Below are 12,541 nucleotides of genomic sequence, written 5' to 3'. Positions count from 1 at the left end.
AGTAGTAGGAAAAGTAAATTCCTTACTCTAATAGGATAATATCTAGTCGAAGAGATATCTCATATATGATAGGATTTACACGATCATTCCTAATCTAATAGGACTGCAACACTCCCCCTTGAGTGTGTAAATATTCAAGTAAATGATGCATCACGTCTTCAACGATGAAGTAAGTACAATTGATGAAGTCGTCGGCACCATGAGCAAATGCGAGTCTCAAATCAATAGAAGAATGCATAAAAGGTAAAACTCACAAAACCTCACTATGGTAAAACCCATGGTGAGAGAAAAATCATAGACTAAGGAGAAAAGTGAGAAGTTTCATTAAGTCAAAACTACACGTCTTCTGGACGCAAGTAAAAGAGCTCATAAACGTATGACCAGCCCAGGATAAGTGCCTTATCAAAACCTAGTTAGGTAGCAAAAACCCAGTGAGAAAAGTGTTCATAATCGTAGGAAAAAAAGAGTACATTAAGATCAAGTGAGTATACTTTTGGATACTCTCCTGAGTTTGACAAAACTTCTAAATGAGAACTACAAGCATTGCATATGAATCGTTAGGCATATCAATTCATTAGACAAGTTTCTGGAAGGTTGACTTCAGCAGTGGCTTCATGTAGAGGTCAACAAGTTTGTCTGGGATCGGCTTACATGACTTCAATTTCCTGATGCTTTGCTGATGTGATGTAGACGCAATATGTCTTAGTGTTGACTTCGTTGATGTATTATGTCTTGGTCAAGTGGATACATGCGGCATAATCTTCATGGATCGTCGTTGGGGCTCAACGATAAACAGCAAGTACTTCGAATATACTCAATAAGAGCTCTCAACCATGTCTCACGGTGGAGTAGTGAAGTTAGGTGAGTCCTGGAACAGCTCGAAGATTTCGCAACTAAGGTCATATCGTGGACCTCCAAGATATTACGATATCTTTAACGGTAAAGACATAACCATTTTGGGATGTGCCTTGTGCGAGTTTGATAAGTAACCTGCGTCAACATAACAAATAAGGCAAGCATCGTTCCGAGGATCAAGGGGTCGAATTCGCTCAGGATGAGTTGGGATTAGCCCAAATCATAGTACCTTCGATGATCCTGAAAACATCTTTAATATTAATTCAGTGAATGGGTGTAGGCGTGATGCTACATCTTTACCAATAGATCAACAACGAAGAAGATGTCATGTCTATCGCAATGAACTAAGTATAACAAAGCGCAAGGTTGAACTCAGATATGGAACTTCGGATTCCATAACCTCTTCAAGGGTATTATTTGCATATAGCGTATGAAAGATCATAGGTATACTTAAAGGTAACACTTTGGGGTGTTGTTCGACTGGTAGACCAGAATACTATCAGAACAACGCTTAAATTTCAGGTCAAGATATAAACAAGTTTTCCTAAGATATTTCTTTAATCTACTCATGTTGTGGGATTTCAAAATTGAAAGCCATTACTTTCAATCTTTTAGAACAAATTAGCTTTGTAAAGTAACAAGACAAGGATATTTCAAAAGGAAATACTATTGTTTGCTTTGCTCAGATCGTTCTGTTTAGATTAATCAATGTTTTAGTACACTTTGAAACCTGAGTTTTATATCTATTACCTTCAATTTAAACACTTCTAGAAAGTTATATATACATTCATTAGTTCAAATTTAAATGCTAATGTAGAGTTAGAAATCTACAAATTGTACTAGATTTAACTTGGGTAGTTTTTCCAACATAATTATTCATACAATTCAAATTCTACAGTAAAGTGCGGACAGAATTTTTAGTATCTTCTGTTAGGATGCCAGATGGCATCATATTGTGGTGACAGTAACACGAAGCCTCAGTACCAATTCTTGTATCATTGCTACCGGCAACAAGGCCACTTCTTGATTCTTCTTGCATTCTAGGTTCTGCATTCCTTGTATCCAATGTACAAAAGTCGAATTTAACAAATCATGGGTACGAAAGGGTTGATTCTGTCAAAGAAATATTCAAGTCTCCTGATTTTTCTATATTTAATGGAATTGTTATAGATTTTCCAATCCGTTTCGACGTGGGTTTCATTCTTGATGCGAAATAGATGTTAATTCCAGCAGAAGTAGTTGGGTTCACTTGGGACATAACATGTTCGACGAATTACTGCACCCAACAAATAATTGTGTTCTTCAATTAGGCTATCATATACCGATTTCTGACTTGGGGGAACACTTATTACTAGGTATTTTACTTCCAAATTTAAGGTCAAAGATGCTTACAGTTCTAAATTTCTTGTTTGTAATGTTGATTTCTTGCAAAATGGTACTACGGATCTTCGGGACAAAATTGAACTAGTTGTTTCAAATTTTTGTGATTAGAACAGTGATGAATCCGAGATAATGGCAATGGGTTTTGTGGGTTTCTATCAGTTTATGAAAGCACAACCATCAATTCTTGAGGATGAATGCCAAAAAGAATTGGTTGGAATGTATGCCCACCATGTGTCTGTTGGAATGCGGCAAACAGTCAAAATTGTTTCTTTGAAGCTTAGCTTCCATGTGTCCATTCGTGACAAAGGTGGAACAACTATTCAAGGGCTCTTTAATTTGAAATCTTCAAGGGAAGTTGAAACCACTTCGGTGGAAACAAATGCTACTGCTCAGCTGGTTGATGCACTGCAGTTTTTAGGTGGTTTTTATAATGATGCAATTGTTGTTGCTGGTTTTGAATTCAACTACCATATGGGAATTCGAGACAACGCTGCCAACATAGCTCCGCTGTATTGCGATGCACATTTCTTGGAAATAAGTGATGATTTCGAACAAGGAAATCTGATTTCCAAAACTGAGACCTTTTTGATATTTTCTTCTTGGAAAGACACTATAATACCCTGAAAAATTTAGGTATATGAGTTTGATATTTATAATTATGAATATGTGTAGAAAATCGAAAATAAATCGATTTATGGTTATGAAAATTTTGATTGAGAAATTTTAAAATTTTGTTACCGGAAATTATTATAATTTACGTCGCAAAATGTATCGATAAGTGAAAAAGATGAAAATGACCCTAGTTGGTTTTACTTAATTATATGAGGACGTATTTTATATTGATACATATTAAATTATTTCTTGTTAAATGTGGATAAAGCTCGGTCCTACGAGCGCGTAGGCAAAACCGTTCGTGAAACAAAGCTATAGCGAATGAGTTATTAACGTTTAAGGTTAAGGAAATTTTGGTAATTTTTCTTCATTCTAGAAGGCTTCAAATTTTTGGAGAAAAATCTGGGAAGCCACGTGTGTGGCCAAGATTAAAGGAAATGAGAGAAATAGACGGTGGAGATGGAAAAGAAAGGAGAGAAAATGGAGGAATCGGACCAATGAGAGAAGGGGGAGGTGAGGAATGGACCAATGAAAAGAGAGAACAAGGAGGGGAAAAGAGAGGAATGAAGTGCACTGGATCCTTTGACCTAGTTCCTGCGTAACTCGACCTGGTCTTTGGGTGAATTTCCGACGAGAAATCGTCGATTTTTTCGGTGAATTGACCAAGACCACCACCTGTACTGGACCCCACAACCCTCCTTCTACCATTTCCACCCCAAACCCGATGAGATTTGGTTTCATTTTGCGAAGAATAATACTACCAATGGGTGCGATGGGTCTCATAGTGACGATCCGCCATTCCTGAAGCAAACTCAGCCAACCACCACTGCCCTCAGGTGTCTCTTGAGCCTAGGAACAAACCCCAAACAAGTTTGGGGGTAACAGAGCTTGGAATTCGACGAATCGAGGTTCACCCACTTTCGGGGTCCAAGGGTGATTTGAGGTGTTTTTCGGCCGAATTGGCCTTCGATCCAGGTATGAAAGTTGTTCCTCTAATTGAACTCTACTTGCCCGTAAAATTTGGTAATTTTTAGAGTTACTCAAAAAATTGGGTTTCCGTTCGTAGAAACCACCACCCGCACCAGCGCGTGGTCAGTGGGCCAACGTTGTTTTTTTATGCAAATTTTGATATTTTTAATCCATAATTGGTACCCGTGTGTTGTGATTCAATAGTGAAAGCTAATGTTGAATATTTCCATTGCTAGAATATTTTCGGAAATGGATAAAACAATGAATGGTGAACTACAAAAGGCTTGATCCCGCATCAAGGGTACATAGGCAGTCTAACAGGGGTTAGATGCAGCCTTATATAATTGAGATAATCTTTTGTTGGAAATTTGAGGGAAGAAAAGAAATTATGGTGAATAAATTGAAAATTAAATCTTACGTTTTTTGTAAGTAAATTTTGGTTTTAGATTTTGTGAGTGATTAAGAAATTTAAATAAAGAATTATGATTAATGGTAGTTTATCAAACAAGCGTTTAATTTTGGCCAATCCCGCAATTATTTTCCAAAATAAATTTTTCGAGTCGCGACGTCACAAACACCTCCTGGATTTTGAGAAGCTATGAATCGATCTCTTTGTTCGCTAAAAAAATGAAAATCTCCAAATAGAGTGCGGAAGCCATTGCTTGGAAGGCTTATACAAACCTTAATGCATTTAGTTCTGATAATGATGAAATACAGTGCTTCAATGTTCTGCCAAACAATGCAGAGAACTCGAGGTTTCAAGATGCAGCTGACATTTGGTGGTTTGAAGATGTCTCGTTCATTCGAATAAATCATTTCGTCAAAGTGATCCAAGCCTTAAATTGTAAGGGGATGAGAGCAGACCTGATAGGATCATGTATAGCCCATTGGACTGCAAAATGGCGCTCGCGAGTCACCTCAGGACTTGAAAGAATGTCCCCTAAGCATATGACACATTAGTTCCTAAGAGTTACAACCGAGTGCTTGGTTAAGGGTGTAGTAGATGGAGCAATTTGTTTGACACTACTTGATGAGCCGATATTTTACTCTAATTTTAGTATTAGTTTTATTGATTATTTTGATGAGATTTTGATGCTTTGAAGTCGAACTATATTTTTAATGTAGAACATTCAACTTCTTCTTAAGCATAAAGTAGTCAAACGGACGAATTTTGGAGCAATTCCAATTGGAAGATATTCTTGAGTCTGTTTAGTTAATTGTTCAAAGTTTCAGATTTTTCTACTGAGCCATTTGACCGTGGCAATGCAATAAAGGCCCAACGCAAAGTTTTTCTAGATTGACGTTTTTGGACGTTTTGGACATTTTGGAGGTCAAGATGTCATATTTTGAAGAAGATTCCTTCTGATAATTTGTTGGGGACGACTTAATCTTTCAAAAGAGACATTTTGGGATCAAATAGGAGTTGATTTGGTTGGTCAAAAGTCTGATTTTCTGAGAAGTTTGAATTTCAGTTCAAATAGGAAATCTTTTATTTGCTAGTTTATTATTTTATTATATTTCGTAGTTTAATTCTAAGACCTTTTCTAGGTAGGGTTTTACTTTATAGTAGCATAAACAAAGCTTATTAGCTAAGAGGGGAAAAACACATGCATTATGGTTGGAGAATTTCAGATTTTTTACCTACCAAATGTTTTCAATCCTTTTTCTAGTTAATGATATTTTCTTGGCCAAATCGGATAAATGATCCATGTGGTCATAAGGTATTCAGAAGATAAACCATGTGCTAAAAAAACTCGGATTTAAACCCCTGTAGTGTACTCCGTTAGCAAATTTAGTCCAAAAGTGATTTTTCCATTAACTATCTGTTAATACATGGGTAAAATTGTATTTTGACATTTTTACTGGGATTTTGGTTTAACTACCATCTGAGTTTTCAATTTCTGATCGGTTAGAATTCTATTAGAGTTGGCATGCAACAGGAATGGATTCTTGCTGTGTGGCTTTGAAAAACACCCATTTGAGAAGACCAAGTGGTTTCTGCAATGGTGGTTCTGAGTTTTTGGGGGAGAGGGTTAGAGGGAGTTTCAATAACAGGCTTTGGGCTAATCAGTTGAGAACTAATGAAGCAAACTCAATATAATTTGCTCCAACTTATCTGGCCAAATTTAACAGCTATAAGGTTAAACTTCAGTCAACAACAAATTTTATAACTTTCACATACTCTAACACAATGAATAAGAAAGTAATAATTCAACCAATTGGTTCCCGATTTCTCACCAAAACAGATAATGCATAATCTTAATTTAATCATATAAACTTTACACCATTATGCAACCAGTGCATGTATCAATTTAAAAATAGTCTCAATCATAGGACTAACTTATCTCACATAAACCCAAAATCACCAGTTCTAACAACGACCAAAATCAAAATATCAATCATAACATTTTTTTTTCATTTAATTTGGTTCTAATTGGTTCATTATACATCAAACAAATCAACCAAAACTTTAAGGATGTCTAAATATCGTCATAATATATCTTGATTAAAATGAGATAATCAAGATCTCATGTCTTTTGAAGTAAGTTAAGATGATCTTCCAACAAATATTAGTATACATAATACATTAAATTCAAATCACTTGCAATAGACAATACCATATAACAATCTCCACGGTGGGAAATCCACAAACACTTCCCATATATTTCATCCATACAATTACATGAGTTATTACAAACTTCTCCATCAATCATTTCCATCAAACGTAAAAAAAACAACTGGGAAGTCGTTTATATTAAACGAACTCAAAGTCTCATTCCATAATTTTATTCACGTCCACCAATAATAAATGAAGAACACCTCATAGTTTTTTTACAAAACCCACATCGGAGGGTGCGACGGGTTTATCTTCGAATCACCAAAACCTAAAACAATTTCCTTCAACCACCACCACCAATAGGCTCCCCTCAACCTTAGGAACAATGCCCATGCATTGGTTTGGGCATCGGAGATGTAGTGGAGTTGAATAAAAAACCCCCAAAATCAAGGGTTTCCGATGGGTTCAGGCAAATTGGAGCATTTCCAGGCCAAATTAGACTTGGCCGCAAGTATAAAGTTTGCTCTACTCTTTGAGATTTTCATTTTTGTAAATTTTGAGAATTTTTAGAAATAGTTGAATTTTCCGGCGAGCCAGGACAGCCGACCGCCACCTGCGGCGGCGGGTGCGGCGGCGCATGGCCAGGGAGCCAACGTTGTGTTTTTAGGCTAATTTCGTTATTCTGATTATGCTTTTGAGACCTAACTGCTGTGGTTTGAATATTAGTACGATTGTGGTATATGTTGGATTAAATAAATATATTTGGATTTGGTTTGAATTTTTGTATATGTGAACTACGAATGGCTTGATCCCTGTTTAGGGTACATAGGCAGTCTAACGAGAAGTTAGATGCAGTCATAAAATTAAACGAGGTTAAATAATCGAGAATTACAATTTAGATGAGAACTATTCTTAGTTTGGGAAAATTGATCTAAAAAAAAGTAAAGGGCAATGAATCGGGAATAAATTTTTTATGTTTTGATAAGAGAATTAAGGTTATAGAACTTGTGGAATTAGGGAACTTAATTAAAGGGTCGTGAATATTGGTGGCTAAATAAACAAGAGTTTTATTTTGGGCCTATCAACAAACTTAATTTCCGAAAATAAATATTTCGGGGTCGGGGCGTAACAGGCTAGCCAAAAGCAACTAGCCCAAGCACATGCTACAACATGATGTCAGGTTACTGTTTGACTTTTTTTTTTTTTTTTTTGACAAAATTAAAAAAAAAAATCTAATTTTTTTTTTTTTTTTTATATAAATACCTAAGTCATTTCTATCATATTTCTCACATCCTTTTCACAATTTCATACTACCTTACCTCATTTTATTTCAATTTTTCACCAATTTTTCACATCCTTTTCTTTCTATAAAGATAAGAAATCCGAAAGCTTATTAATTTAGTGACAAGTGACACTCAAAATATGTTTGAAAACCTTATTTTAATATGATAGTTCAATTCAATTAACCATATTAACTCAATTAAAATAATAAATTATGTTTGGCCTATGGCCTTTTGGTCCCCTCGGTTGGAGAGTTTTTTGTCAAAGGGTTATGTTTGGCCTATGACCTTTTGGTCTCCTCGGTTGGAGATGGTATAAAACATGGTCTGATACTGTTCATTAAAATATAATTTCTTGTAGAACTATAGGACTAAACATGATCCTTTGGCCCTTTTTTCGGTTGGAGATGCCTAAAAGCAAGTCCACCCCTAAGGGGTAGGTTGACTCAAAGCACATAAAATGGCCCGGCAACCCCTAAAACTCCTCCAACCCAGCCTAATAGGCTAGTACCCAGCCCAAGCCATCTGCTAGGCCAGCCCAGAATGTGTTGAGCCAAGGTCCGTCCTATGTGACGTCACAGGCCGTTTGAATTTTTTTTCGCCCTTTGCAGCAACATCCACGATGGCTTTCAGAGCGTGGGAAATGTTCCTCACCTTATCTGGCGTCATCGACAGTTGGCACAGCGCAATCTTAAACCGCACAAAAACCCCAATTCTAATTCAACCTCAAAACTCTAAAAATTCACCACAAAATCACCAAATACACACATAGATTAAAGAGGCAACTTGCCTTGGTGACAGGAGGAGTGGGCAGGGGAAGAGCAGGTAGGACCCTGGCTTCTTCGGGCTTGTAAGCCGACACTTTCATCGACGAGAAATTTGCAGAGCGGGTCTAGGACTTGCGGCTGAGACTGATGCGGATGTTGGTAGTGATGGCTTTGGATGGTGTGATTGGAGAGAGGAAAGCCGACGGAGGAGAGAGAGGCTTTGGTTGGAGGCAGATGGAGCGGCATAGAGATGAGGAGTAAGGAGTGAGATTCTTGGAGCTGATTAGTGTCGATATTGCTGCTTTCTTTCTCTCTCGAAGGCTCCAAATTTCTATGTGGACTCTTATTTTTTAGTTTTTGGGATGGGATCGTTAAAATTGATTAAAACTCTTATCTGAATTTTTTATTTATTTTATAAAAGAATTAAACAGTATTTTAAATGGGTTGGATGCCAGCGCATTTTGTAAAGGTGGAGATCGTTTGTGCGAGCTCATTTTTTAGACTTTGTGTCAGCGCATTTTTTAGAAGTGAAGATGCATTTGGCCAATTACTGTTTATTGAGGTCTATCACTATTCACTGAATAAATTAAATAGACAGAGTGCGAACGTATTTTTTTAAGGGGTGGAGTTGGTCTAACATTTTCTAATTGGCCATAAGCTACCTGACAGCTGAATAACTCCGATTGCAAAACGCCAACTCTGCCTTTCTGCACGTGGGCCTCACCACCTTACCTTTCTGCTTGCATAGTCATCCTATCATCAATTGACGAAAGGAATCTTTTTTCATCTCTCCCTTCTAATCCATCAAGTTCAAAGATCCGAATTATTGAAATTTGATTTAATAGCTACAAATAGATATTCTTTTTAAAAGTTATAATACTCTAACCGATCAAATTTTAATGATTTAGATTCTTAAACTTAATAGATTAAGAATCCGAAGGTGATCAATTTCCTTAATTGACAACATCAAATCACCATCTCAATAATTTCACGTGGATTACCTGCTTGATCAGTCACGTCACCACCACCTTATCAAACCATCCAACAAGTTCACGTGGATTACTGCTTTATCATTAAACCCGCGGCTAAAGATTAGCCATGCATAACCAATCCAATAATTTGGCCAACATGGTACCTTTTCCTACTAGCCCTTTATGTACAACTTCTGGTATCAAAGGCCTGAGAGTCTCTCCTCTCAGACATGGAGCGCAAAGATGAGAAGAAACTTCACATCGCCATGTTCCCATGGCTAGCCTACGGCCACCTAATGCCATTTCTCGAGGTCTCCAAGTTCTTAGCTCAAAGGGGTCACCAAATCTCCTTCATCTCCACCCCCCAAAACATCAATCGCCTCCGGTCATCCTCCCCTTCCCCACTCATCGATTTCGTCGAGCTTCCTCTCCCTTCCGTCGACGGCTTACCTGAATCCGTCGAGTCCACCTCCCAGCTACCAATCAATAAAGCCCCCTACCTCAAAAAAGCCTACGACTTGCTCAAGCCAGCAGTCACGCATTTCGTCCAACACTCGGGCGTCAACTGGGTCGTTCACGACTTTATTGGCTACTGGCTGCCCCAAGTCGCCACTCAGCTCGGAGTCAATTCAGTCTACTTCAGCATCTTCAACGCCACTTTCTTGGCTTTCTGCGGTCCTCCGTCTGAGCTACTCAGCGATAAACGCCGGCGGCCGGAGGACTTTACGGTCGTTCCCGAGTGGGTCGACTATCCTTCCACCGTCGCTTATAAGCTGCACGAGATGGTGAGTCATTGGGATTGCATGGACGACGAGGTCTCCGATTTTCGGAGGCTCGCGGTTACGGTTCAAGACTGTAATTTTGTGACTATACGGAGCTGCATCGAGGTTGAATCTGACGCGGTGAGTCTGCTCAGAAATTTATACGGCAAACCCGTTGTTCCGCTGGGGCTGCAGCCGCCCAGCTCAGCACCGCATCAGCCCGGCGGCGCTAACGATCGAGCGGATGAGCAGTGGGAAGTGTTGAGAGAGTGGCTCGAAAATAAGAAACCGAACTCGGTGGTTTACATCGCATTCGGCTCCGAGGTGACTCTGAGTCAAGAGTTTATGCACGAGCTGGCACATGGGATAGAGAAATCGGGGTTGCCCTTTATTTGGGTGGTCAACAATCGTCCGTTAGTGGAGGGCGTGTTGGGGCCCAATATCCTTCCACTCGGATTTGAAACTCGAGTGGACGATCGAGGTTTTATGTGGAGGGGTTGGGCTCCGCAACTTAAGATTTTGAGTCATGTCTCAGTTGGAGGGATCCTGACTCATGGCGGTTGGACTTCAATTATTGAAGCATTAGGGCTCGGGCGGGTTTTGATTTTGTTTTCGGGTGCAAATGCGGACCAAGGGTTGAACGTTAGACTAATGCACGAAAAGCAGGTCGGGTTGGAGATACCGAGGGATGAGCGAGACGGGTCGTTTACGAGTGACTCGGTGGCCGAGTTGATTAGGCGAGTGATGGTGGAGAAAGAGGGCGAGTTAGTAAGGGCAAATGCATGGGCCATGAAGGAGATATTTGGCAACGTAGAGTTGAACAACAAGTGCTTGGACGAGTTCACTCGGGTCCTTGAAACTTGGCCAGCTTCAACTTAATCAACTTTGGATATTTTATGTGACAGTCTTTATGGATGTGCTTTTAAAAAAATTGTTTTTACTACGTCGTAAGAATAAATAGTTATACAATAAAGCAATTCAGTGTTTAGTAAACTTTTAATGTAAAAGTACAAGGACAATGCAAAATGATTAAAAAGAATAGGATTCATTAGATATTGGTCCTGAAAAATCATGATTTCTAAATATAAACCCACATATAATTAAAAATCCAACAAAAACCCAAAAGTCAAATAAACTACCACATAAGAATATAAGTAACCTACTAATACAAATTATTTACAATTTTTGCCACAACCCACACTTGAAAATTAGCTTCAATCAAGGGCCTTAAAATCTAATTAATCATCCTGACGTTTTTTCTATTTATTTATTTTTAATTTCTACAACAATCTAGTGCATTACTTTAAATAATGACTACATTATTATTCGGTGCAATTATTCTCCTTATATATAATAGTTAAACGTCCCTACTTTACCTATATAAACAAAATATTCTCATATTTCTTTTGGCAATTTGCCTATGATATATGCAAATAATATTCTCATGTTTTGTTGGCATTTTTCCTAAATTATGCAAGTAGGTAAATTTCAATAATAGTAGGTAAATTATGCACATGTGATTTACCTACATTTTTTATGTGAATCAAATATCTAGACTGTATATGTAAATAATTTACCTATAGTTGGTTCTTTTCTTTTTCTTTGTCCTAAAATTACTTTACCTGCAATTTTTATCTCCTTTAATTTATATATTTTTACTTAAACAACAATTTTTTTTATATATTTTAAAGTACAATAATTTACCTATATATAATATGGACACGTTGTAATGGTAAATTGGAATTCGAGACCCAAACTAACCAACAAATCCCTACATTTATATGCAAAATATTATTTTTGTAAAATCATTAATTCTCCTTTACAATTTACATAGAATTAATTGTGTACATTAAACATTCGATAAGGGTGTTTTAGGCATCCGAAAAATTTTAAATGGGTAAAGTCAAACATAATTAATGAATTTGCTTATGTGGAGTCTAGTCAATGGGTTTTATTTGAGCAAAAAATTTACGTCGGATTTTATGTGGAGAAAATTAAGTTCCAGGGGCTAAAGTCATATTTTCAGAAAAGAATATGATGTGTTTAGTAAACTTTTATATAAAACTACAAAAACGGTGTAAGACGACTAAAATGAATATGATGTTGGATGTGATATTATAATGTCTTTTCTTTAATCCATAATCTTTTATCTTCTCTATACTTCTAGGTTCAATTACTTTCTTCTTGTGAAGCGTTGATGAAACAAGCAGAGTGAATGCTGACCTTGAAAGTGAGGAAACACTGAGAAAAATTGCCGCTGAAGAGAAGGCAAAGCATTTGGAGACGTTAAAGGAGATTGAGGTAATACCGTCGTAGGTTTTAGGTAGACTAATCAACAACTTCTAAACCATTCGTTGGTTACTCAAATCATCACCATAACTTCTTC

At 37.5% G+C, this 12,541-nt stretch overlaps 1 pseudogene across 1 annotated transcript; it reads left to right on the top strand.

Annotated features, from left to right (window-relative positions):
- The first annotated feature begins 9,526 nt into the window (after positions 1–9,526).
- On the top strand, positions 9,527–11,194 carry LOC137748846 (UDP-glycosyltransferase 91C1 pseudogene; annotated as a pseudogene). The gene has a single exon (XR_015956750.1). The product of XR_015956750.1 is annotated as a UDP-glycosyltransferase 91C1 pseudogene (transcript).
- Positions 11,195–12,541: the final 1,347 nt, after the last annotated feature.

Source organism: Pyrus communis, chromosome 15, assembly GCF_041283825.1.
Source record: "Pyrus communis isolate YQ-2024b chromosome 15, ASM4128382v1, whole genome shotgun sequence".
Lineage (NCBI taxonomy): Eukaryota > Viridiplantae > Streptophyta > Magnoliopsida > Rosales > Rosaceae > Pyrus > Pyrus communis.
Note: the sequence above shows the minus strand (reverse complement) of the source record. Positions and strands in the feature narration are given on the sequence as shown.